The following is a 27604-nucleotide window of genomic DNA, read 5'->3' on the forward strand; positions in this document are numbered from 1 at the left end:
TAGAGGATCATGTCATCTGCAAACAGTGAGAGTTTCACTTCTTCTTTTCCTATCTGGATTCCTTTTACTTCTTTTTCTGCTCTGATTGCTGTGGCCAAAACTTCCAACACTATGTTGAACAGTAGTGGTGAGAGTGGGCACCCTTGTCTTGTTCCTGATTTCAGGGGAAATGCTGAATACTCATCTTATATCATATTATTCATTATACATTGAATATTGAATTACTAAAAGAAATACATATTACACTCTCATAAAACAGAGTATCACACCAAGCATTTTACAAACAACTTAATCCTCAAAACAAGCCCATGTTTAAAACAATGCTAACTTGAACATTTTTCTTTTCCTAATGAGGAAATAGATGAAGAGAATGTCAGTAATTTGCCCAAGGTTAATTCCTAGGAAACAGCCAAAGTGGAAATCAAAAATAAGGTCTATCAACTAGCAGACTCCATGCCACAACTTTTCCATTCTAAGGTTTCTGTCCTGAATGACAGTGAGTCAGGAAAGGAAAGGAAAAATGGGGGCACACTTTCTATGGACTGAGGTACCTTTGTTAGCATGCCATAAAGAAAGCCTAAGTTGAATTCTGTCCGTCACAAAAGCAGACCGAGTGGTGCTCATATTGGCCACAGTCTATTAAATATAAAGTTCATTTGCTCTCAGTGAACTGATCAGCAGGTACTGATTTCATCTTCAAGAGATTCGAGGAAAGTCAACCATGTTTATGAGTGCTTAGAAACAACCAGTTTTATGGGCTCTTTCTTTAAACTTCAACTGTTACTAAAGACTTTAATTCAATGTTGGCTTTAGGATAGGTTTAATATAACAGAACTATAAAGAGACTCTCTTTCTGGGCACAGATGGAAGATATCATCACCCTTTTCCCTCATTCTGGTCATGACCTTGCTCCAGATAGATACTCAACCACTTGCTTATTTTATGTCATCTTTCTTTCATCCCTCCTCTTAATGCACCCTTTTATTTAGTTATCTATGGGACACATTCATTAGCTCATGGAAAAGTTAGATGGAATCCAAGGAAAAGTCTCTGAATTGAGTTCTGGATTTCAATCCAACTCACTTCTTATGAATTGAATGTCCTGGGTGAATTTCATTAAATCCCCTTCTTTTCTGATCCTTCATCTGCAAAAAAAAGGAAAAAAAAATTAAGAAGGCTGAATGTCCAGAGGACTGCATATAATATATGTAAATCAGCTAAGACAGCATTTGACTTATCATAGCAATTCAATAACTGATAGCTGTTTATATTAGTCTGTCCTAGGATTGGTCTTCTTGGAAATTGCTACAGTGGAGTATATTATTTTCCCCCCAAAATCTTCAAAGCTAAAGATGTTTCAAGCAGATGTTATAATTGCTCTTGTAATAAGAATCTGGATAAAAGATACACATAAAATGATTATTTCTTGTAAGTAAAAATTGCAGTTGAACATATGCATATCTATTTTTGTCTTTTCCTGTTTCTCCTGTAAGTCTACTTTTAAAATATATATATATTTTAAAAGACATAAATCCACAAAATTGGGGAGAATGAGAGAGAAGACAAGTCTACATTTTGATAGCTGGAAAGCAAATAGATGAGAAATAACTGACTTAGCAGATCCAAGAAAGCAACTCCTGAGACTGCAGCTGGAAAAGATAAAAACTAAATTAATCTGCACCAAGAATCCTCAAAAGACTCAATAACTCACAGCACTCTGTACTCCCCTCCTCATACCCCTGAGCAACTGCCCTTATTGTACCCATGGAAGCTTGGAGGATTCTCCTCTCTGAAAATGGTAAATGAGAGGATCTTGAGTTGACAGAGGCACCTTTACAAAACAAGAATACAATGCAGAGAGAACCCTACTGAACACAACCTTCCAAGACTCCCAGCTCCCCCTCTAAGACTGGGCTCCCTTGGGAGCTGGACCTCCTTCTCCAACCAGAAGATTCTAAGTCTTCTCAAAAACATCCCACCAGCCTAAGAAGAAATACTTAGAAATACTGACACCAAGGGTTTTCCAAGAAATGCCCAACCACAGCAGTTATAAACCCTGCTCAAGTACCCAGTGTTTGCACCTAGGTGCAAATTGGAATGACTTCAGATTTCCCAAAAGGAACCTAGACCCCCACACAGAAGAAATGATGAATAACACCTTTAAATTTCTGAAGGAAAACTATTCTCAACCTAGATTTTACACAAAGTCATTTCCAGACAAGCTAGGTCTTGAAAAATTTACTCACCATCAGCTGCTTCCTCTGGAAATTGCTGTAGAAAGCAAAACAAGGGAACGAAATGAGAAAAGGGGACTCAGGATGCAGAAAAGAGGAAGTCCAACCTGAGGGAAGACAAGTGGCTCTCCAGGATGATGCTGATGGGAGATCTCAAGACAATGCCTGTTCTCAGGATTCAAGGGCAGTCATACCTTTAACCTGATGAAGCAGCCAGAGAGTATATCCAAAAAAGTAAAGGAGACAGGAAATAAAAGTAGACATCAGATGCAGAACTCAGGAATCCAACTCAAGAGAAGGGAAATTCCATGGATGACTATGATGGGAAGCCCAGAACAAGAGTGGTGCAGCTGTTCTGAAGAGCAGACAGCCCTGAAAACAAGAGAATACAGCTCTTGGATGGCATCAACTACTCGATGGACATGAGTATGAGTAAACTCCGGAACTTGGTGATGGATAGGGAAGGCTGGCATGCTGCAGTCCATGGAGTTGCAAAGAGTTGGACATGACTGAGTGACTGAACTGAACAGCTCTTCCAGAGTGACTCCTAGAGACAATATGTGAACTGATAAATTCCTTGATGGAACTGACCTTGCAGAAGTGGCATAAAGGGGAAGATGGGAAGATATGGAAAGAATGAGCAAGGTGAACAATAATCTAGAGAAACGACAAACAGTTGATAACTTCAGGAAAAACATAAAGGAAACATAATCACAATGTGCTACAATGATCATTTATGAATAATATTAATATTTGCTTAGCCCAGTGAGGATACTGAATATTCATTAATCAAAGTTTTCAAAACTTCAATTTGAGATGATTGGGGAGAGAAAAGGAGGGAATTATACAAGAGAATAAAATGGTATCACACTAAATTCTCATCTACCATAATAGGAATTAGATAGCATCAAAGATGGATTAATCAAAAGATAGCAGGCATATAAAAACTTGCTAAAGTTTCAGAAAAAGCTAAAAACTGGAAAATTTGTCTCTAAAAATGAGAAAGGTGAAATGAGTGAGTAACCTATCCTTTAACATAAAACTTTGTCATTTTCAGTAAAATGCTATTTAATTATAAAACTTTTTTTTTTAATTGCAAAGATCCCAGTTCTGTAATTCAAAGTCACATGAGACATAGGGTAGTGAATCAATATTCAGCCCAGGAATGTCATTTAGCTTCTGAAAGCTGAGTTAGCTGTGGAGTCTGTGAGCTCTGTGTCTTATTTGGTGATCATCTCATAGGTAAGGCAACAGCAAGGTTGGTGCTAGAATCTCCTCCTCATTCTCCAGGGCACAGGCTGGGGCCCACCATGCTGCCGCTGCACAGACTTGTTAAAATGAACAGTCCAGAGCCCAGCCTGAGAGCAAGCACACTCACTGTTGGTGTTGGAGTGGTCAGCAAGGGCATGCAGTCTTGTTTTTCACCTCTGGATTGAGCCCTGCAGACTCATGGGGCCTAGGAAATTCACACTAATCCCCAACAGCTGCTTTGCAAAAGTATCATGGGTTATTTATTAATTCTTATGCAACAAGCGGTGATTGAGCACCTGCTACTTTGCAGGCACTTTACTATGAATTGCGAATTTCAAAAAAAGAAATGATCTGGTTGCAGAGAAAAGTGGATGGTTCTCTGTGAGAGTGGGGGAAATCATCTTGAAATTGATACCCCATGTTCAATTAACAAAATGCTTTTACATTTGCTATTTCACCTGATTCTCATGGGGAAAAAAGAAGAGACTGTGTAGTAGGTACAGTGCATATTTTCTGCCCTCCTTTGACCAATAAGAGGAAGATAAAGTGACTATTAAGTTCATAGAGTTCACATAGGATAGATTTGAAGCTTAGAATTCATCTACTCTGAGGCCAACTCCAGGAGTCTTTATGACATCATACTATATTTGAAAATAACTTACCCTCCTCATTTAGCAGAGCAGAAAACAGAACTGATGTAGACTGGCCACATGAATGGCTCAGAAATCAAAATCCAGCTGTTGAGTGACTATAGCATCTCCTGTGATTCCTATTATCTATGCCCATTGATAGCATCAATGACCATCACAGGTTAAGCCTGAGTGAAGTACAGGCTCTAAAATGCCATCACAGCCCACTGTGGTCAGCCTGGTGATCGTTCCCTAAGTTAGGGTAATGATGATAGTATTGGCTTTGACTGGACACTACACTGTTCTTCCCCAAAGAACTTAACATGACTAACGGGCAAATCTGTGACCCAAAGTGCAAATTCATGTTGTGATTAGATGCATGCTTACTCTATGGATGGTTGGGCACATTCATTTCAACGTTCCCCTAAAGTATTAAGTTCCTGTCCATTGGATTGGACAGCTCTCCATGCCAGGCCTAGAAGACTTGCTGAATTCAAGACAAATTCATTCCTCATCTTGGCTCTAGGAGTTCATGATCTAGAATGAAGGACAGACAGGTGAGCTGAACACAATGTGATGAGATCTATGCTGCTGCTGCTGCTAAGTCACTTCAGTCGTGTCTGACTCTGTTTCGATCCCATAGACAGCAGCCCACCAGGCTCCTGCATCCCCAGGATTCTCCAGGCAAGAACGCTGCAGTGGGTTGCCATTTCCTTCTCCAATGCATGAAAGTGAAAATTGAAAGTGAAGTCGCTCAGTTGTGTCCAACTCTTAGCGACTCCATGGACTGCAGCCTACCAGGCTCCTCCATCCATGGGATTCTCCAGGCAAGAGTACTGGAGTGGGGTGCCATTGCCTTCTCCGGAGATCTATGCTAGAGACATGAAAAGGGTTTCATGCACACATAGCACTGACAACATGGAGATCACAAAGCCAAAAGGAAGGAATGTCCACTTGCCCAGTTGTTTCCAGCTGATTTGAAAACTCCTTCTGGAGACTTCCACATTCATTTTTAGTGTCTATCATTCTAAGCTCCAATATGTTGGCCACTTGATATGAAGAGCCAACTCACTGGAAAAGACTCTGACTCTGGGAAAGATTGAGGGCAAGAGGAGAAAGGGGTGGCAGAGGATGAGATGGTTGAATGGCATCACTGACTCAATGGATTTGAGTTTGAGCAAGCTCCTGGAGACAGTGAAGGACAGGGAAACCTGGCGTGCTGCAGTTAATGGGGTTGCAAAGAGTTGGACATGACTTATCAACTGAACAACAACAAAATTCCTTTCATAGCACTTTTATCATAGCTTCATTTATATTTGCATTTTATTTAATGTCTTTCTTTTATACAAAATAGCTGCACAAAGGCAAGAATTTTGCCTATTTTATCATCCACTGTACTTAATTCAAAGGCTTGCTCAATGCCTGGCACTTAAGATTGATGCTTGATACATGTTTGTTGAATGAGCAAGTGAGTGATTAAGAATGACTATGTGTGTTTATTCTTTCTCCTGAAAAAGTACCTTTTCAAGCCACAGGATTTTGAAACTAATTATTAGGATTATGAGTTAAATATTTCAATCCTATCAAGTTACTTTATCAGAAGATAATCATGATAAAATGATTCATGAGGCTGCAAACATCGCAAGCCTCAAAACTTCATTTTCAGTTAATTAAACATCTAGTTCCTTCTCTAAATGCAGGAAGTCATCGTGTGCATAGTCAGCTACATGCCAGTTGACATTGTATTTGTCTGCTCAGCTGACATCCCTCCAGTGTCAAATGACATAAGTTGGCAGAAGCAATTAAATGGCATCTCCAAGATTACTTTTTACCCCATTGCATACAGGTTGATTTTTATTTAATGATCACGACTATTTCAGAGGAATACATTGCTTTCCCAAATTCAAGGGAACACTTACCTAAAAACCTCGAAGTTCCCTTGCTCACTCCCTCAACAATCTTCAGAAATCAACAAGAAAATTACAGCAAACTGGTCTCAGCTCAGTCCTCATTTTCACAAAACAAGAAATGAGTAACACTATGCTTCAGGAAACTGGTAAACCTGATCAGAGTCTACTTGGATATCTCAGAGTGAAATCTAGGTTGCCATGAAGTGGCTGACTTTATTTTGGGGGGGCTCCAAAATCACTGCAGATGGTGACTGCAGCCATGAAATTAAAAGATGCTTACTCCTTGGAAGGAAAGTTATGACTAACCTAGACAGCATATTAAAAAGCAGAGATATTACTTTGTCAACAAAGGTCAGTCTAGTCAAGGCTATGGTTTTTCCAGTAATCATGTATGGATGTGAGAGTTGGACTATAAAGAAAGCTGATCACTGAAGAATTGATGTTTTGGAACTGTGGTATTGGAGAAGACTCTTGAGAGTCCCTCGGACTGCAAGGAGATCCAATCAGTCCATCCTAAAGGAGATCAGTCCTGGGTGTTCATTGGAAGGACTGATGTTGAAGCTGAAACTCCAATACTTTGGCCACCTGATGCAAAGAGCTGACTATTTGAAAAGACCCTGATGCTGGGAAAGATTGAAGGCAGGAAGAGAAGAGGATGACAGAGGATGAGATGGTTGGATGGCATCACAGACTCAATGGACATGAGTTTGGGTGGACTCCGGGAGTTGGTGATGGACAAGGAGGCCTGGGCTGCTGCAGTTCATGGTCGCAAAGAGTCAGACATGACTGAGCAACTGAGCTGACTGAACTGAATGAGGTGGACAGGTCCTTTTTAGAGGGAAATCATAGTGGGAATTCCCCTGGGGCCTGTTTCCCACTAGCCACACCCCTGCACCAGACTGAAGTGACAGGAAGGGAGAGATGGCCATTGGTTTTAAGATGTCCTGGACCACCCTTACCCTAAGCTTCTGCCCCAGGGGAATTTCAGTCTCTCCCAGTGTGGACAGTTAACTCTTTTGAGGCCTTGGTCTGACTCCAGGGAGTGTTGTGTGAGGTGGGGTGGGGGGGAGCACTTCTATAGGAATGTGGTTGAAGCTAAGCCTCCCTCCCAGAACTTGGGAAAACCAGGAGGAAAAGATGCTAAAAACAGAAGGATTTTTGAGGGGCTGTGGAGCCTAATTCTGATTCTGAGAGATCATCCACTGAACCTAAGTCTCTGGACTTGTGTTCATTGACATTCAACAACAAATATTTGAGATGCCGACAGTGAAGAAGGAAACTCCTAGAAGGAGGGGACACAGACTCCAGTAAGAATGGCTCTCTGGCTCTGCAGGAGCACCAGCCCAACAATGGGTCTCAGGCCACAGGTGACGACAACCCACTGGTCACTGCTAAGTAGAGAGGCAGGTCACACTGATGACACAGAGGGACAAGTATTGACCAGGGTGTGAACCAGAGAGGGGTGGTTCCCAGTAAGAGGACGCCGCACCAAGACACAACTAGTCTTTTGTTATTCAGCCAAGACAGCTGCTAAGCACCTTTCTGTGCCCTGACTGAGATGGTGCAGAGAAAGGGAAGCAGAAAAACAGAATCGCAGTTCCTGCTCATAGTGGGAACATTTCTAGTCAAAAACAAATGACTCAGAAAGGAAGACCCTCCACGCATTGAAAAAGCAGATGTCAGCTGAAAGACACAGGTGCCAGCTCCTAGAAAAGTCACAAGGAAACTGCTGCTGCCCCAGACGCACCAATTCCCAGGGCTCCCAATTCAAGGGATGCATTTCCAGGGCTACAGGACTCAAACAGCACTCAAGTTGTCGAGAGCATTAAAAAGTCTGCAGCCATTCTGCACATTCTAAGGCCCATGGAGCGAGGCTGCCCAGAGGCTGCTTGGTCCAATGCTCAGTCACCTGGCCCTTCACATCTCCCAGTGTGGGTTCCTACAGCACTGGAGACCCACTGCTCCATCATATCCAATGCTTTGAAGCCTATTCACAAATCTTTCCTCTCAAAGATGAAATTGAGACTCAGAGTTGTTAAGGAAAATGTCCAGTATCATACCCATGTTTAGTGGCAGAATCAGAATTCAAATCCAGGATTAGTTCAGTTCAGTTCAGTTCAGTTGCTCAGTTGTATCCGACTGTTTGCAACTCCATGGACTGTAGCACACCATGCTTCCCTCTCCATCAAAAACTCCTGGAACTTTCACGAATTCATGTCCATCTAGTAAGTGATGCCAGCCAACCATCTTATCCTCTGTCACCCCCTTCTCCTCTTGCCTTCAATCTTTCCCAACTTCAGCCTCAACTTTCCAATGAGTCAGTTCTTTGAATCAGGTGGCCAGAGTATTGGAGTTTCAGCTTCAGCATCAGTACTCCCAATGAATATTCAGGACTGATTTCATTTAGAATGGATTGGTTTGATGTCCTTGTAGTCCAAGTGACTCTCAAGAGCCTTCTTCAACATCGCAGTTCAAAAGCATCAATTCTTCGGCGCTCAGCTTTCTTTACAAATTCTCACATCCATACATGGCTACTAGAAAAACCATAGCTTTGACTAGACATTTATAGTCCAACTCTCACATCTATACATGACTACTGGAAAAGCCATAGTTTGACTAGACAGACCTTTGTTGGCAAAGTAGTATCTCTGCTAAATCCAGAATTGCATAATTCAAAATTCTATGTTTTCAAATTAATTTTTCCCACTAAAACCATGCAGCTAACATCTACAAGCACATCAGTCTTTGCAGTTTTATTTGAAATTTTACTGACCTTATGAATTGTTAACAGATATTCTCCTTTTGGCACTTTGTAGGTGGTGTTAATAGTAAAGACCTGCCTGCCAATGCAGATATAAGAGATGCAATTTTGATCCCTGAGTCAGGAAGATCCCCTGGAGGAAGGCACAGCAATCCTTGCCAGTGTTCTTGCCTGTAGAATCCCATGGACAGAGCAGCCTGGTGGGCTATGGTCCATGGGGTCGCAGAGTTGGACCCGACTGAAGCAACTTAGTCCATATGCACTACAGCATAGCAGCACAGCTGAGAGAGAATATTCTTTGATCCTTATTTTCATCTTTGTTTATTCCAGAGTTAAAACACTGATCACATAAAAGAACAAAAATCCAGTGACTGAAAAGGAGAATGTATGTGTGTGCTAAGTTGCTTCAGTTGTCTCTGACTCTCTGACTCCATGGACCACAGCCTCCCAGGTTCCTCTGTCCATGGGATTCTCCAGGCCAGAAGACTGGAGTGGATTGCTGTGCCCTCTTCCATGGGGTCTTCTCAACCCAGGGATTGAACGCATGTCTCTTACATCTCCTGCATTGGCAGGTGATTCTTAACCACTAGTGCCACCTGGAAAGCCCGCAGACAGTACTCTAGAGTAGACAGCAGCCTGTGGACAGTACTGCAATTATTTATAAATCTAAATCTAGAAACCAAGTTACAGGTTATGTGAGCACTGTGAAACTGACTACTTCACGTCAATGAAACAAACAGGAGATAGAGAAAAGAATGAAAATAGGGAAATCAGGTTTTGCCACATTTGAGCATCTAAATTCTGAAGATTAGACAAACTTGCTGTTTAAAATGTTTGCCTAGTGTGTCTCTTTGCATGGAGTCTTGATTTTCTTTCCAATTTTCTGAAGCAGGAAAAAACACACTACTTTCCAATAACTCCTGGTCAGCCAAAAGAGCAAACATTGACTCATGCTGTTTTACTTTAAGGGTTTTCTGAAGACATTTCCAGCATCGTTAATTTTTTTTTTTTTTTTAATTTCACAAGGCTTAAAAATCTACAACTCCCTCCTTGATGTATTGGTATACAATACTTTTGGTGAGATTAAGCATTCCAGTTTAGGGCAATGGAGAGGCTTTTGGCAAATTATTCCTATGTGCAGACAAAAATGCTTTAGCCTATTTAAAAGGTAAATTTATCATGGCAAAAACAACCTTCTACTCACCTCAACAGGCAGTGCTTCAAGGGGAGCAGCATTTCTTGTCACTGTTGTTTGTTATCAATTGGTCACAGTCTCTGAAATCGGGCTCCCTTTGAAACATAAAATGGTCTGGCAACCTTGGTCTGGTGGCTATTGGCTGCCTTTTTAGGAAGAACTTGGGACCTTCAGTTGTCCTCAATCTCGGCTCTTCTCCATTGCCTTATACTTGGCTAGCTTCTTCATTTATCTAACCCACTTGACCCTGATACAAAAAGAGGCTGCACTATCTGTGTCTGGGGCAGCAGCAGTTGGAAGGCAGGAGGAAACCGGGAGAGAAGACTGGTTCCCAAGTGTGGGATGCAAGTCCCAGAAGACTTCATGCAGAAAGGTGAGATCATGGGATAAACTGGGAGCAGAGGGTGCAGATAAAAATCCACCTGCAATGTGGGAGACCTGGGTTCAATCCCTGGGTTGGGAAGATCCCCAGGAGAAGGGAAGGGCTGCCCACTCCAGTATTCTGGCTTGGAGAATTCCATGGACTGTATAGTCCATGGGGTCACAGACTCAGACATGACTGAGTGACATTCACTTTCACTTCATTTCACTTTAGAGGGTGTAGATGAGCATGTAGGAGGCAAAAGTCCATGACATCTGGATCACACAAATATTCCTGAGTGCTGACCACGTGACCAGCAGCATGCTGGATGTATCCTGGGAAGGAATGATCTATCAGCTATTGACCACCTCCAGTAATAAGGAACTCACACCCCATCAAACCCCCTCTTCCACTTATAAACATTTAACGTTGTGAAAAAAGAAAAACGCACCTGACTCCTTAGCATGGAGTAAGACAATACTAAGAGTTTAGCATACTACTTGATTTCAATATTGACAGTTATCATATAAGGTAAATGCTTTTCTTTAAAATCTTATATGGAAAATGGGCCTACCTTAATTGCTCAGCAGTAAAGAATCTACCTGCCAATGCAAGAGGATTCAGTTTGATCCCTGGGTCAGGAAGATCCCTTGGAGGAGGGCACAATAACCCACTCCAGTATTCTTGCCTGAAGAATCCCATGGACAGAGGAGCCTGGTAGGCTACAGCCCATGGGGATGCAAAAGAATCAGACATGACACAGCGACTGAGCAACATCCACAACACAGAAGATGGGGAGGCTTAGAGAGGTTAAGTGATGTGACCAAATCACAGCAAATAAGTGTGAGCATGAGTACTTCCTACCTGTCCAACTCCAAAGTCTGAAGCTCATGGCCCCATAATTTCCTCAGAGATGTACTAGGTACCCAGTGTGCTAATTCCTAACAGGCCAATATGCATTAGAGTAATAAGGATTGGAAGCAATTTATTGGGTCACTCCCTGAAGTACTGCCGCTGAAAGAGGAGGTCTGCTGGACTCACTAGGCTTTACACACAAAGGGATGTGTCTCTGTGGGAGGGTTTTGGGGGTTGGGGCCATGCTTGATCTGCATCAGTAGATCAGATCTCACCCCAGAGTCCACTTTCTCTGACCACTAACTGAACCCACTTCTGGGTATAAATGATAAGCCCTTCCAGGTCCAGGTATCCTTTTGTGTTAAATGAGGAAATTGTACTTGATTTTCCACAGGAAGACATGCAGTTCAGTATCTACACAACTGCAAGAGTGGGAGAAGAAGAAAATGAATGCATAAGGAATACGGCGATACACGTACTCACGCTAGGGCTGGGACACAGTGAGTGTGCACAGAGTGGCACGTACAGATATTAGTATGAGATGAGAAAAGAAGCCAAAAAATGTAGATTTGGGCTAGAAACACAAAGGTCTAGTCCAAGTGGAGTTCTACATCTCAACACCTGTTTTGTATGGCTCCCTAAAGAGAAATCTACCGCCATCCCCAAAGTACAAAGAAAATATGTACATGCCCCTTCCCGTCATTTCTATCATTTTTGTATCAGGTGGTGACATCTGAGTAGGAACAGATGTGCCATGCTTGATGGAGGATGTACACACAGAGAAATACACACATGCACATGCTACGCACACCCCAGCCCAGTATCCACACGGCCACTTATGGGACTTCTGCGGAGTAAGTGGTAGATGAGGTGGTGGAGTCTACACAGGGGATTTGCACAGAAATCACTGGGACCAGATTCGGCGTTTGGGAAATCAAATGCAATATTCCACTAGGCTCTGCCCACCCACAACCTGGCTGATGGACTCCATGTCCATCTAATACCCAGGGTGCACCACGAATATCAGCAGAGTTCCAGCTCTGCTCAGAGCAGGAGTCCAAGGTCTCTGAAGTCCCACTGGTGCTGACAGTCACAGCCAGCTGGCTGTCAGACAAGAGTGCCATTGCAAATATTTAAGGAGCCCACTCACACTTTCTAGGGAGGGTCTGAATGGGGGTCATCAATCCCAACAGCTTGGCTAGTTAGTTAAGCACTGTTTACTGGTCCCTCCTAGATGGAGTTTTGAGGTCTCTACTTAAGTGTCACCTCCTCTAAGAGGCCTTCCAAGGTCACCCTATCTCATATAGCATCCCCTTTAGCAAGGAAAGATAAAAAAGCTTTCCTCAGTGATCAATGCAAAGAAATAGAGGGAAACAATAGAATGGGAAAAGCAATAGAATGAAGAGATCTCTTCAAGAAAAGTAGAGATACCAAGGGAACATTTCATGCAAAGATGGTCACAATAAAGGACAGAAATGCTAAGAACCTAGCAGAAACAGAAGATATTAAGAAGAGGTGGCAAGAATACACAGAAGAACAAAACAAAAAATATCTTCATGACCCAGATAACCACAATGGTGTGATCACTCACCTAGAGCCAGACATCCTGGAGTGCGAAGTCAAGTGTGCCTTAGGAAGCATCACTGTGAACAAAGCTAGTGGAGGTGATGGAATTCCAGCTGAGCTATTTCAAATCCTAAAAGACAGTGCTGTTAAAGCGCTGCACTCAATATGCCAGGAAATATGGAAAACTCAGCAGTGGCCACAGGACTGGAAAAGGTCAGTTTTCATTCCAGTCCCAAAGAAAGGCAATGCCAAAGAATGTACAAACTACCACACAATTGCACTCATCTCACATGCTAGCAAAGTAAGTCTCAAAATTTTCCAAGTGAGGCTTCAACAGTACATGAACAAAGAAATTCCAGATGTTCAAGCTGGATTTAGAAAAGGCAGAAGAACCAGAGATCAAATTTCCAACACTGGATCATCAAAAAAGCCAGAGAATTCCAGGAAAAACATCTACTTCTTCTCCATTGACTACACTGAAGCCTTTGACTGTGTGGATCTCAAAAAACTGGAAAATTTTTCAACAGATGGGAATACCAGATCATCTTACCTGCCTCCTGAGAAATCTGTATGCAGGTCAAGAAGCAACAGTTAGACCTGGACATGGAACAACAGACTGGCTCCAAATTGGGGAAGGAGTGTGTCAAGGCTGTATGTTGTCACTCTGTTTATTTAATTTATATGCAGAGTACATCATGAAAAATGTTGGGCTGGATGAAGCATGAGCTGGAATCAAGATTACCAGGAGAAATATCAATAAACTCAGATATGCAGATGATACCACCCTCATGGTAGAAAGTGAAGAGGAACTAAAGAGCTCTTGATAAAAGTGAAAGAAGAGAGTGAAAAAGTTGGCTTAAAACTCAGCCTTCAAAAAACTAAGATTATGGCATCCAGTCCCATCACTTCGTGGCAAGTAGATGGGGAAAAACAAAAACAGTGACAGACTTTATTTTCTTGGGCTCCAAAATCACTGCAGATGGTGACTGTAGCCATGAATTTAAAAGAGGCTTGCTCCTTGGAAGAAAAGCTATGACCAACCTAGACAGCATATTATGTAGCAGAGACATTACTTTGGTAATGTCTATATAGTCAAAGCTATGGTTTTTCCAGTAGTTATGTATGGTTGTGAGAGTTGGACCATAAATAAAGCTGAGCACAGAAGAATTGATGCTTTTGAACTGTGGTGTTGGAAAAGATTCTTGAGTCCCTTGGACTACACGGAGACTGAACCAGTGAATTCTAAAGGAAATAAATCCTGAATATTCATTGGAAGGATTGATGCTAAAGTTGAAGCTCCAATACTTTGGCCACCTGATGGGAAGAGCTGACTCACTGGAAAAGGTCCTGATTATGGGAAGGATTGAAGGCAGGAGAAGGGGATGACAGAAGATGAAATTTTTGGATGGCATCACCAACCCAAAGGACATGAGTTTGAGCAAGCTCTGGGGGTTGGTGATGGACAGGGAAACCTGGCATACCGCAGTCCACTGGGGGTCAAGGAGTCAGACAGGACTGAGCAGCCAAACTGAACTGAACTGCTTTAATTTTATTTTCAATACATCAGTGCTCCTATCAAAAATCAAAGTTTAAGAAAAATGCTAGGTGACTTCTTCTCCTTTCTCCCATTTTCTTTTTCCCTGATTTTTGTTTAAAAGAGCACTAGTCATTTATTATGGAGAAGACAATGGCACCCCACTCCAGTACTCTTGCCTGGAAAACCCATGGATGGAGGAGCCTGGTAGGCTGCAGTCCATGGGGTCGCTAAGAGTCAGACACGACTGAGCGACTTTACTTTCACTTTTCACTTTCATGCATTGGAGAAGGAAATGGCAACCCACTCCAGTGTTCTTGCCTGGAGAATCCCAGGGACGGGGGAGCCTGGTGGGCTGCCGTCTATGGGGTCGCACAGAGTCGGACACGACTGAAGTGACTTAGCAGCAGCAGCAGCAGTCATTTATTAAGAGCAATATCAGACATGGTAAAAGCTAGAAACCATAATATTATGAGCACCTGGTGTCCTACCCTCAGAATGAGACATAAAACACTGCAGACGAAGTTGAAGGCTGTTGTTTAATTGAGAGGATTCTGTTTCTCTCTAACTTCCTGCCACATGTCGCAACTATAGCACATTCGATGTTCACCTTCGTCATGTATCCCACTCTGTTTTAATTATACATGTGCTTTCCAGGTGGCACTAGTGGTAAAGAACTCGCCTGCCAATGCAGGAGACATAATAGTCGTGGATTCAATCCTTGGGTCAAGAAGATCCCCTGAAGGAGGACATGCAACCCACTCTGTTTCCTTGTCTGGAGAATCCCGTGGACAGAGAAGCCTGGAGAGCTACAATCCCTATGGTCACACAGAGTTGGAAACTACTGAGGCAACTTAGCGCACACACACAAGTGTACAAATGGGCTTCCCCAGTGGCTTAGCAGTAAAGAATTCACCTGCCATTGCAGGAAATATGGTTTTAATCCCTGGGTCATAAAGATCCCCTAGAGAAGGAAATGGCACCCCACACCAGTAATATTGACTGGGAAATCCCATGGACAGGAGCCTGACAGGCTACAGCCCATGAGGTTGCAAAACAATCAAACATGGCTGAGTGACTAAATAACAGCATATGTACAAATACACACACACATTTTATGGACTGAATTCCTTATTGAATCCTCAACCCCCAACACATCAGAATGTGACTATTAGGAGATGTAGGCCTTTAAATTAAGGTGATTATGTTCAGCTGAGGCCAGTAGGGTGGAGAACTTGATGAGATACTTAGACACTAGGTATCCAGCTTTGAAAAGGTTCCCCTTAACTGTTCAATCTCTGCATTAGAAGTGTAGACACATTTGTCTTGAAGACTTCTAGTGTCATTCATTAAAATTATTAATCATTTTTTAAAATTTCTTGAGATATAATTAGTTGACTAATTTTTGTTATAATTTTGTACATGCCCCATTAGTATTAAGAAAGGAAGAAATATACATTTTATGGAGTAGTATTCACTTCTCCATCTTTTATCTATGTCTCTATTCATATTCATATCAAATTGGCATCCCATATAAACTAACTTCATGACACATATCCAAATATATCCAAATATACGACTCATATATATGTGTCTATATATATATATACACATATACATGATTCAAATATTAACATGGATTAAAAAGTCAAGGGTGTTGAATTCATTAAGCAAATCTCCTGTAGCTGTAGTGAATTACTACCTACATGGTTGGTTTCTGAGCTAAATTATATCTCTAGTAATGTGCTTACTACATTTTGAAGCTATAATGTTAGTAATATAAAGTTTATATCTATTTTAACTTTCGAAATTAATATTCTCCTTTGTTCCATTTAATGAGTTTTACATGGAATTCTCTTTCAGCTACATCTCCTATGCCAGTTGTATTTTTATTAGCATTGGTCTAGTATATCTTTTGGAGAAGGAAATGGCAACCCACTCCAATATTCTTGCCTAGAGAATCCCGTGAACAGAGGAGCCTGGTGGGTTGCTGTCCATAGGGTCGTACAGAGTCGGACACAACTGAAGCGACTTAGCATGCATGCATGCATTGGAGAAGGAAATGGCAACCCGCTCCAGTATTCTTGCCTGGAAAATCCCAGGGACGGGGGGCTGCTGTCTATGGGGTCGCACAGAGTTGGACACAACTGGAGCGACGTAGCAGCAGCAGCGGCAGTATATCTTTTTCCCTACTGTTCAATTTCAAACCTTTTAGAACATTTGTTTTAGATATTTCTTTTTGACTTTCATGTAACTTTAATCCTTTCATATTTATCATGGTTCTTAAATAAGGACTTATTTTTAAAAACTTTGTGTTTTTTGTTTGTCATGCTTATATTTTTTTTTTTTTGGTCGTATTTTTTTTTTGTTCCATTTTTTTTCTTCCCCTGTAGGTTTGATATAATAACCTTTATTTCTATTTTTTCTAGTTGTTGCTCTTAAACATTTAACTGAAAATTTCTATCTGTTTGATGACAATTATCTCTACCTTACCACTGCTGCCAACATAGTGGTATCAGTCTTTTAAAGTCCAGTATGATTTGTTCCCCTCTAATAGTAATTTTTCCCCTCTAATATGTTTCTATTAGAATCTTTTTCTTGTGGTACCTATTCTAGCTTTTATAGCTCCAGCTCTTTCATGGATATCTCTTTATTTCTCCAATAATGTCAGATTCACTTGTTTTCAGCCACATTTCATATTTCTCTTCTGTTTAAGTTTTTTGTTTGTTCACTGAGTGTGCTTTTTTTTCTCTAATGATGTTGGCTTTCATCATATGTTCCTGCTGATTGGGGGTCTAGGTGGGAAATTTCTACATCCTGACACCAAAAGTCACCTCTAGCTGACATTTAAGAGCTGCTGTTTAACTGTCAGTAATAAATAACCATATTAAAAGAAAAATTAGAAACGTAAGTGTAAAAAAATGTAAACAAAATGCTGGTGTTCTTTATTTTGCCTCAAAATTACATTATCAACAAAAAAGTGTCTTTTAAAAAAAGACTATGAGTTTGGGTTATAAAAATGTATCATGATATGATGTACTACTTCCTGTTGTAGAAATAATTCTGAAGCATCTTATCACCTAATAAGAGGAAAGTTTAGATTCCTCATACTTTGATTATGATATAGAAGATAGAGGCAGGAGATGTTATAAATATGTTATCATTGGTTGAATGCATATGTACATATTATGATATATTCCATTATTTGGCAAGCTACAATGTCAAATCTACAATATCTCTGACAATTAGTGACTTTTTTCTAATCAAGAGAATGTGGTATCATCCCAGTTTTAAAGATGCAATACTCAAGTACAAATAATTAATTTGGTCAAGGTTGCACAGAAAGAACCAGAATTTGAAATGAAGATGTCAGACCACAGAGCCCTTTTATTTTCTCCATGTGGGAGGTCATTTGACCTTTACAAGGAAGGTTAATGTGTTTAATTTCTAGAAGAGAAGTAGAAAACATCTGGGGATGTGAAGGTTAATTTTTATTTCACTTTACTGATTACCCCCAAAACTGAGCTAACCATCCCTTTTAAAAAAAGCTTCCAAAATCCCACATTGTCCACTTTTGTAGGTCTTCCTAAGGAAAAAAAAAATACCAAACAAAAACAACTATATAATTGTTGCCTTTTTATTTGTTTCCCTTTGATGTTGTTCTACCATCTTATTGGGGAATGAGGTAATTGCTGCATTTTTAGTATCAAGTACAGTATCTAACATATAAGAAAATAATAAATATATATGGAATGAAGTAATTTCAATATGTTGCAAGATGGCAGTTAGGGAAGCAAAAATACAAAGATGGCTAGAGTCAGCAAACCTGTGTCCTCCTACTAGATCTTCTGCAAGCTTAACATTTGTGGCTTAAACAAAAAGTAAATCTAGAGGATAGTACTTTTTTTTGGCCCTGATGCATGGCATGTGGATCTTCGTTCCCTGACCCAGGATCAAACTCATGCCCTCTGCAGTGGGAACATGAAGTCTTAACCACTGGACCACCAGAGAATTCCCAGGATATTGTATTAAATGTTGTCAAAGACCCCTTCCAGCTATTACAGTAAGTAATATTAAAAATCAGATCTTTTGTCATTGGTAAAGTTAGAAATCTTTCTTCCCCCAAGTGTATCTTACACTGATAGGGAGAAAATGGTGCAAGAAAGAGATGCAATTACAAAGTTCATGATCATCTACTTTGTTCTCTTCATGAACATTAATCAAACTGATAGATGAAACAGAAAACACAATTGCACTTAAATATGTCAACATGCATGCATGCTAAGTCGCATCAGTTGTGTCTGACTCTTTGCGACCCTATGGACTATAGACTGCCAGGCTCCTCTGTCCATGGGATTCTCCAGGCAAGAGTACTGCAGTGATTTGGCATGCCCTCCTCCAGGGGGTCTTTCTGACCCAGGGATTGAACCCTCATCTCTTATGTCTCTTGCATTGGCGGGCAAGTTCTTTACCACAAGCACTATCTGGGAAGCCCAAACATGTCAATAGAATACCACAAACATAACCATCAAAGGATTTCTAAGGGCAAGGTTGGCACAAGCTTGGCAAGTAATTTGACCCTCGGAAGGACCCATTTAGGGTGGAACTGAATGTATTCACATCATGGTTCCTACATTGAAGGGACAAGATCCAAGGTTATCTTCCTCACCCTTTCTTGACACATCCAGTGAAGGGAACTTCTGAGGTCATTCAATACATTTGCTGGCTTCCAGGCACTATTTCCGAGGATTATTCCTCTTCTCCTTAAGTATTTACCAGACTCTTTCTTTTGCTCTGCCTAATACACATAATTGTTACTCTACAGAACATAATATGCCTCTTAGGGTCTAACATGCTATAGGAAAAATGCTTAAGTACTCAGATTTCAGACTTTTTTAATGACTGGAAAGATTAAAGAGGGAAAATAAAGTCACATAAGAGAATAAAAAACACTCAAAGAAAGCTCAGACTGTCCCTGCAGAGAAAAGTGATCCAAGTGATTGAAACAGGATCCCAGTCGCTGGAGTAGTTTTGTACTCAGGTTGGAATCTCATGTGTGTGAATGTCACTTTGCCTGGAAGGTAAAAGTTATAAAACAGGAAAATCTTGCTTAACCAGAAATGTAGCTAATTGGAAACCCCAAATAAGCTCCCAGGGACAGCTCTCTATTCTAGAAGGAAGTAGGGCACGAGAAAAAGTCCACATACACAGTATGGGCTGGCTCAGTCGTGCACAAGTCTATGCTCACTCCCTTCCACACACAGCCCTGTGTCCTGATACTCTTCTTGACATTACAGACCCCATGGACTGGAGCCCGCCCGGCTCCTCTATGCATGGTATTCCCCAGGTAAGAACACTGGAGGGGGTAGCTATTCCCTTCTTCAGGGAATCTTCCTGACCCAGGGATCAAACCTAGGTCTCCTGCATTGCAGGCAGAGTCTTTACCACTGAGCCACAAATGGGACTTTTTAAAGATGTCCTGGCACCTTTTAAATTTTGTCTCTGTCCAAAGATTTACTGTGTTCTTTAGAGTCAAAGTATTTTGGGAGGAATGTAGACTTGGTAAGAAACTTCTTTCAGGTTCAAGCACTTAATGATTTCTTGTGAATCCTTAATTACTCCCAAAAAAGATGTCCCAGAATCCTCTTTATTTCCCCCCATGCATGTACATGAGACAGAATTTAAAAGGTGTCAGGATATCTTTATAAAATCCCATTGGGTCCTTGGCAGCTCAGTTGGCAAAGAATCCACCTGCAATGCAGGAGACCCTGGTTCGATCCCTGGGTCAGGAAGATCCCCTGGAGGAGGGCATGGCAATTTACTCCAGTAGTGTTGCCTGGAGAATCCCCATGGACAGAGGAACCTGCAGGGCTACAGTCCATGGGGTCACAAAGAGCCGGACACGACTGAGCGACTGAGCATACATCAGCATAGCATGCGTGTGTATGCCGAGTCACTTCAGTCATGTCAGAGTCTTTGAAACCCTACGGACTCTAGCCCCCCAGGCTTCCCTGTCAGTGGGATTCTCCAGGCAACAATTCTGGAGTGGATTGGCCGTGCCCTCCTCCAGGGGATCTTCCCAACCCAGGGACTGAACTCACATCTCTTACCTCTCCTGCATTGGCAGGCAGACCACTAGTGCTACCTGGGAAGCCCCCTTAAGTTCCTCCAGGGACCTTTATTTTAACCCCAGATGTAGTGAAAATAAGATGAAACCAGGATAAATGTAATTAACAGGTCAATAATGCTTTAATTATGGAGTTTATATTAAAAAATTGATATTTGGAACAACAAAACTCAGTAGTGAAAAAAAAATAATAACCAGATTAAAAATGAACTAAGGGCTTACGTAAACATTTCTCAAAAGAAGACATACAAATGGCCAACATGAAAAAATGTTCAACATCACTAATCATCAGGAAATGCCAATCAGAACCCCAGGGAGCTACCAACTCACACCTGTCAGGGTGGCTATTATCAAAAAACAGAAGACTACAAATGTTGGAGAGGAGATGGAGAAACTGGAATCCTTGTACACTGTCAGTGGGGATATGAGATGGTGCGGTCACTGTGGGAAACAGTATAGAGGGTCCTCAAAAAAGAGGACGAGCCCACGATCCAGCAATTCCACAGCTGGGTATTTATCCAAGAAGAACTGAAGCCAGGATCTCCACGTAATATGAGCATTCCCATGTTCATTGCAGCACTGCTTACAAATCCACTCTTTGAGATGTTCTTTTCCACATCCTTGTTTTTACCACCTTTACAACACCTGAATGAAATAATGAGGGTAAGGATTATAACTTCGTAGACAAGATATTGAGGCACAGGGCCCACGATGAATTCCGTTAAAGCATCTTATCTTGAGAAACCTCTTGGTGAAGCAGAACTCAGTATAGCACCTCACTCCTGTGTGTATGTTGACAATTTTCCTGTAGTACTTTATAACCGGAGAAGATACATTTTGAAATGTTTATGAGTAACCAGAAAACTTCTGAAAAGACAAAAAAAAATGAGGATGCTAATGTTCAAATCTGAAACTTGAAAACCAAAACCTTTGAAATATGATGCTGACTCTGAAATGCCTGGAATCTTCCTCCTGCCTGATGTCCTAATCCTGCCTCCTGCAGAGCTGCTGCTCGTAGCTACCAAGGAGATAGGATTTACCGTCAGGGTGGGGGCCAGAAAGGAAAATGTTGGGAGGTATTGATTGCAATTAACTTTGCCGCTGATTGGTGGGAGACTCCAGGTGAGCCCAGCTCTTTAGTCAATGGGGAAGACTCAGAGATTAATGGAGCTTGTCAATTGGGTTTGTGGGTTCAGACCCAGAGGGTCACATAACTCCATTTTTCCCACTTTGAAACTGAAATGATCGGGGCATCAGGGAGAGACATTATGAGAGCGAACAGAATGATCAATGCCACTGATCATATTCCCTCCCCTAATCACTGTGGCTGAGCTTGGAGACACAGAGCTCCTTTTATTGACAATCTAAAGTGCAGGGCCTGGGTGCCTTTTGCAATTAAATATAATTGCAGGACCTGGTTTGCTTCCTTCCGATGCTCTCATTTCTGGCTGCTGTTGATGGAGGCACAGGCTACCCTCTGTCACTGTCATCTCTTCACTAAATAATTTTATGCAGATATCACAGAACTGTTTGAAGCTGCTTGAAGACGCTTGCTCCTTGAAAAGAAAGCCATGACAAACCTAGATAGCATATTAAAAAGCAGTGACATTATTTTGCTGACAAAGGTACATATAGTCAAAGCTATGGTTTTTCCAGTAGTCATGTATGTGAGAGCTGGACCATCAAGAAAACTGAGCGCCAAAGAATTGATGCTTTTGAATTGTGGTGCTGGAGAAGACTCTTAAGAGTCTCTTGGACAACAAGGAGATCAAACCAGTCAATCCTAAAAGAAATCAGCCCTGAATACTCACTGGAAGAACTATTGCTGAAGGTCCAATACTTTGGCCAACTGATGCGAAGAGTCAACACATTGGAAAAGACCCTGATGCTGGGAAAGGTTGAGGGCAGGAGGAGAAGAGGGTGAGGGGAATGAGATGATTGGATGGCATCACTGATTCAATGGACATGAAATCGAGCAAACTCCAGGAGATAGTGGAGGACAGGGAAGCCTGATGTGCTGCAGTCCACAGGGTTGCAAAAAGTCAGACATGACTTAGTGACTGAACAACAGCCCAGAGCTGATGAAATAACTGCCCCAAGCAGAGGGACAATGTACCTGAGAAGGGTCCCCCTCCCCCCAGCTGGTTATGTCACCTTCTGGGTGTGCCTGTGAAACAGGGAGGCTGGTCCCCTTAGAATCGATTGGAAGTCATCTTTCCTGAGACTCAGACAGAATTGGGAGATGGCAGATAACTGTGTGTGCTTCTCAAGCCTGCATTTCTACATCACTTAGTAACAAACATCTCCTATTGATTAGATCTGGGAAAGGCCCCTGAGATAAACGCTGGGATTCTCTGAGCTGATTGAAGAGTAAAGGGAATCAGAGTAGCGATAGCGATGATGAAATTAAAAAGCACAGGTTCCAGAGGTGGAACTCACACAGAGTAATGCAGCAGCAGAAAATCCTAGGAAATAAAGTTTTTTGGCAGGTTGATGAATTCACCTTCACTTTAGTCCCATCACCTGGGCCTCCCTTAACGGGCCTTTGTAACAGGGACGCCAGCTCCCTAAATCAATATGTTTTCTCAGGGACTATGGTGCCCTCATAAATCATCATTTGCGTGACATATTTGTGATAATAAATCTACCTTGAAGGGAGAGAGAGAAAGGAAGGTGGTTAACAATAAACCACAGTTCTAAGCCGTGGGGAGAATAATATAAAACCTGGGTTTCTATGGACACACAAATTTGTGTGGCTGCAGTCAAATTAACTGTGCTCTCTCCCCGAGTGGCTGTGGGCCTGGGTCGGTCCAGAATGAGCGGGTGGAGTGACCCTTCGCTTTGGGGTCAGGGGACTGAGGCTTTTCATGTGAGGGAAGATGGCACGAAATAGAAGCTGTAAGAGAGATGACTATGAGCTCATTTGTCTTGGGTCTTCTCAACTGCTTTTCCTAACAGCAGAAAATGGAGCGAGTTTGTTTAGTGGTTTTAGAAAAGGAAGTGATGGGTTACTTAACAAACTAAAAATTTTCTCTTGACCCTCCAATGAAGACTCAACCAACAGGAACATTCTTGCTATGTCTGCATTTGGTTAAGAAGAAGCCAAATGGACAAATGATTTAATGATGATTAAAACATCTCCATAGTTCACCAATCTTATTTGCTGTTTTATGGAATCATAGTTTCATCCTTCCATGCAAACTGTTTCCCATCAAATGAAGAGAATTATTGAAGATAATAAAGGAAAAAATGTGGGCTGTGGAGCCCCACACACTTAAGTCAGAATTCTTATTCCATCTTTTCTTTAATGTGCACATTAGTTTTCTAATCTCTATCATAGGGAAGAGAGCGACCTCTTTGCCTTGGTTATTGTGAAGCTGAATTGAGATAATATGTGTTAATTAAAAAAAAAATACAAGAAGCAATGACAATACATAGCTCAGAACCAGACACATGCTCTGTGTTCAAAAATGTAAACATATTCATTTTCCATTCCATTTTTTTAATAATATCATCTTCTTTTTTTTTTTAATTTTGTTTCCAGTTTTTTATTCATCTTGTTTCTTTTATTTTTATTTATTTTCTATTTTTTAATTATTATTATTTTTGGTCACATCCCATGGCATGTGGGATCTTAGTGCACTGACCAGGGATCACACCAGGGTGATCCCTAAAGCAGAAACTCAGAGTCTTAACCACTGGAGTGCTCAGGAAGTCCCTTCTTTCCCTTCTAAATCAGAGGTCACAGTGCTAGAAGGGACTTGAAAATTCATCTATTCCTCCATCCCTCATTTTGCAAATGGCTAAAAGACTTTCTCAAAAACCTTAAAAACTTGTTCAAGGTTATAAGTAGTTAACACTCCCAGAAAGAACAGGATAAAGAGCTGAATTTCTAATCCATGCTCTGCTCACACAGCAAACCTTTCGTTTAAGGGGAGTTGTTGATTTATTTTTCTGTTTACCCAAGGAAAACTGGTTCATAGTTAAGCATTTGAAAAATTGAAAAAATAAAAGCACATGAAAGTAGCAAAATTCTGGGGACTTTCCTGGGAGTCCAGTGGTTAAGACTGCACTTCCAGTACAAGAAACTCAGGTTTGATTCCTGCTCAGGGAATTAAGATCCCATATGCCATGTGGCATGGCCAAAAAAAAAAAAAAGAAAAGAAAAAAATTAAAAAATAAAATGTAAAATTAAATCATTTTTAAAAATAAATAAATAAAAATAACAAAAATCACCATAACACCTGCATCCAAAGATGAATGCTATTTTTGCTTTAGTAGAAGAAATTTAGGATTACCCAGCACGAGTTCTAAGAACATCCTTGGAAAAGAAATGGACTTCTTCACGTGTGGAAAAAAAGCCAAACCAAAGTCCTTTTTCCCTTTTGGATGAAGGGCCTTCTGCCTTCTATCTCATCCCTTTTTGACAAGGCATCTCTTAAAAATCATTACCTTTTTTCACACGTGAAAATAAAAGCAGCTGTTTCTACTATCTTCTTTTCCCACCAGCCAGACAGAGAGCAAAGGCCACTGTTGGTCCCAATGCACCACCAGACAGACTGTGCTCAAGTTGGAATTAATAAAAAACTGAGTGATTACTTTATTACATGGTGGAAAATATGCATTGATTCAATTGCCCGAATGTTTAAATTGTTTGGCCTCATGAAAAGCCAAGTTTAAAATGGGAATTTTTGGCAAGAAGGAATCTCCTGATAAAAAGCATGTGTTGAAAAGAAAACAAAAATATAGCAGGAGTGTATGCTTTCATTCTGAGCTGGGGGACTCTTAATTTATCTCAATCTATGTGATAAATCAAGCCCCTCTATTGCAATCTTTACGTAAAGAATACTTTGGCTTGATTTTAGAAAATTATAAGATTAAATCATACAATTGTACACACATAATCCTATCCTGATATGTGTATGTGGGTGTTTTCGTGAAAGCGCATGCAGTCAACTTGTACACGTGCATGTATATACGAACATTGTGTGTTTGTGTTATATTTGACTCCAAGCTGAAAGATGACATTGAAAGCTAAGGCACTGTCTGCAGCTATTAATACAAGGGATCTAGGCGGTTGGTGACTATCGTGCCATTGATTGTGGTCTAGACACTGCTCTACTTTATATGTGTAATATCCCTGGTCTTCACAGAAACAGGGTCCTTTGGGATCAGCTCTATCCCATGTCTCACATGGACCCCACACTTGGACCTGTGTTTCCTACTGTTTTTTGCTAATTATTTTAGATCTCTGCATTGCTTGTATTTTCCAAGAGACTTCTTTGCTTAATTAGGAAAACAAGTTTGGGAAATAAATTGCAGAGTTTGAGGAAAATTGTCTGCTCATCCATCACCCTGGCTCCCTACCTCTGGCAGCCCCCTGCTAATATGTGTCCTCTGGAAAGAATATTTTCAAAGACAACAGGTAATTAAGGCATTTGGCATTGAGTTCCAAACAGTTTTTCATAGGACAACGGGCTTGAAAGCCTCCCATGTGGCCTAAGGATCATCCACAACTATCAAGTAAACTTGAAAATCAAGTTAAAATTGATCTTGAAAAAGAGCATCTTATAGTTAGACACGACCATAACAATTTATTTCAATGTCTTCATTTTACAGATGAGAAAACTGAGGTGCAGAGGGGTTACCTGATCCTAAAGAACCAGCCAGTGTCAGAGAGAGTAAAACCAGATGCCAGGTATCCTGAGGTCAGCTATTTGTCTATTTATGTAAAAAGAATAAGATTTGCTTGTCTTTTATTTCCCAGTTATAAAAAGATTTGTATTCAAAATGAATTAAACTTAAGAAAAAAACATTTGAATTATGAGCATAACTATATTTATGAAAATCACTACACAGACTCAACCTAAAAGATTTAAACAATAGCAAACTAGCTTAACAATGAATAAAAAGCAACTTAAAATTAAGGAATCCAAAGGGAGAGGAGAAGCTGTGAGGAATGTGGAAGCATGCCATTCATTCATTATTTGCTTTCTTTTTAAAAAAAAAAATATTGAAATATACCTGACTTATAATGCTTTGTTCATTTTTACTGTGTAGCAATGTGATGCAGTTATATGTATATATACATTTTTTTCATATTATTTTCCATCATGGTTTATCACAGGGTATTGAATACCCTGTGCTGTACAGTAGGGCCTTATTGTTTATCCATCCTATATATACTGGTTTGCTTCTGCTAACCCCAAGTTCCCAGTCCTTCCCTCCTACATCTCCCCTCCACTTTGGTCACCACACATCTGTTCTCTATGTCTGTGAGTCTGTGTCTGTTTTGTAGATAAGCTCATTTGTGATACATTATAGATTTCACATTTAAGTGCTATCACAACAAACTGTGGAAAATTCTTCAAGAGATGGGAATACCAGACCACCTTACCTGCCTCCTAAGAAACCTATATGCAGGTCAAGAAGCAACAGTTAGGACCAGACATGGAACAACAGACTAGTTCCAAACTGGGCAAGGAGTACATCAAGATTGTATATTGTTATCCTGCTCATTTAATTTATATGCAGAGTATACCATGGGAAATGCTGGGCTGGATGAAGCACAAGCTGGAATCAAGACTGCAGGGAAAATACCAATAACCTCAGATATGCAGATGACACCACCCTTATGGCAGGCGGAAAGCAAAGAGGAACTAAAGAGCCTCTTGATGAAAGTGAAAGAAGAGAGTAAAAAAGCTGGCTTAAAACACAACGTTCAAAAAACTAAGATCATGGCATCCCATCATTTCATGGCAAATAGATGGGTGGAAACAGTGACAAACTTTATTTTCTTGGGCTTCGAAATCACTGCAGATGGTGACTGCAGCCACTAAAAAAACGCTTGCTCCTTAGAAGAAAAGCTATGACAAACCTAGACAGCATATCAAAAAGCAGAGACATTACTTTGTCAACAAAGATCCATCTAGTCAAAGCTATGGTTTTTCCAGTAGTCATGTATGGATGTGAGAGATGGACCATAAGGAAAGCTGAGTGCTGAAGAATTGATGCTTTTGAACTGTGGTTTTGAAGAAGACTCTTGAGAGTCCCTTGGACTGCAAGGAGATCCAATCAGTCCATCCTAAAGGAAATCAGTCCTGAATATTCATTAAAAGGTCTGATGCTGAATCTGAAGCTCCAATACTTTGTCACCTGATGCGAAGAGCTGACTCATTAGA

Source organism: Cervus canadensis, chromosome 5 (assembly GCF_019320065.1).
Source record: "Cervus canadensis isolate Bull #8, Minnesota chromosome 5, ASM1932006v1, whole genome shotgun sequence".
Classification (NCBI taxonomy): domain Eukaryota; kingdom Metazoa; phylum Chordata; class Mammalia; order Artiodactyla; family Cervidae; genus Cervus; species Cervus canadensis.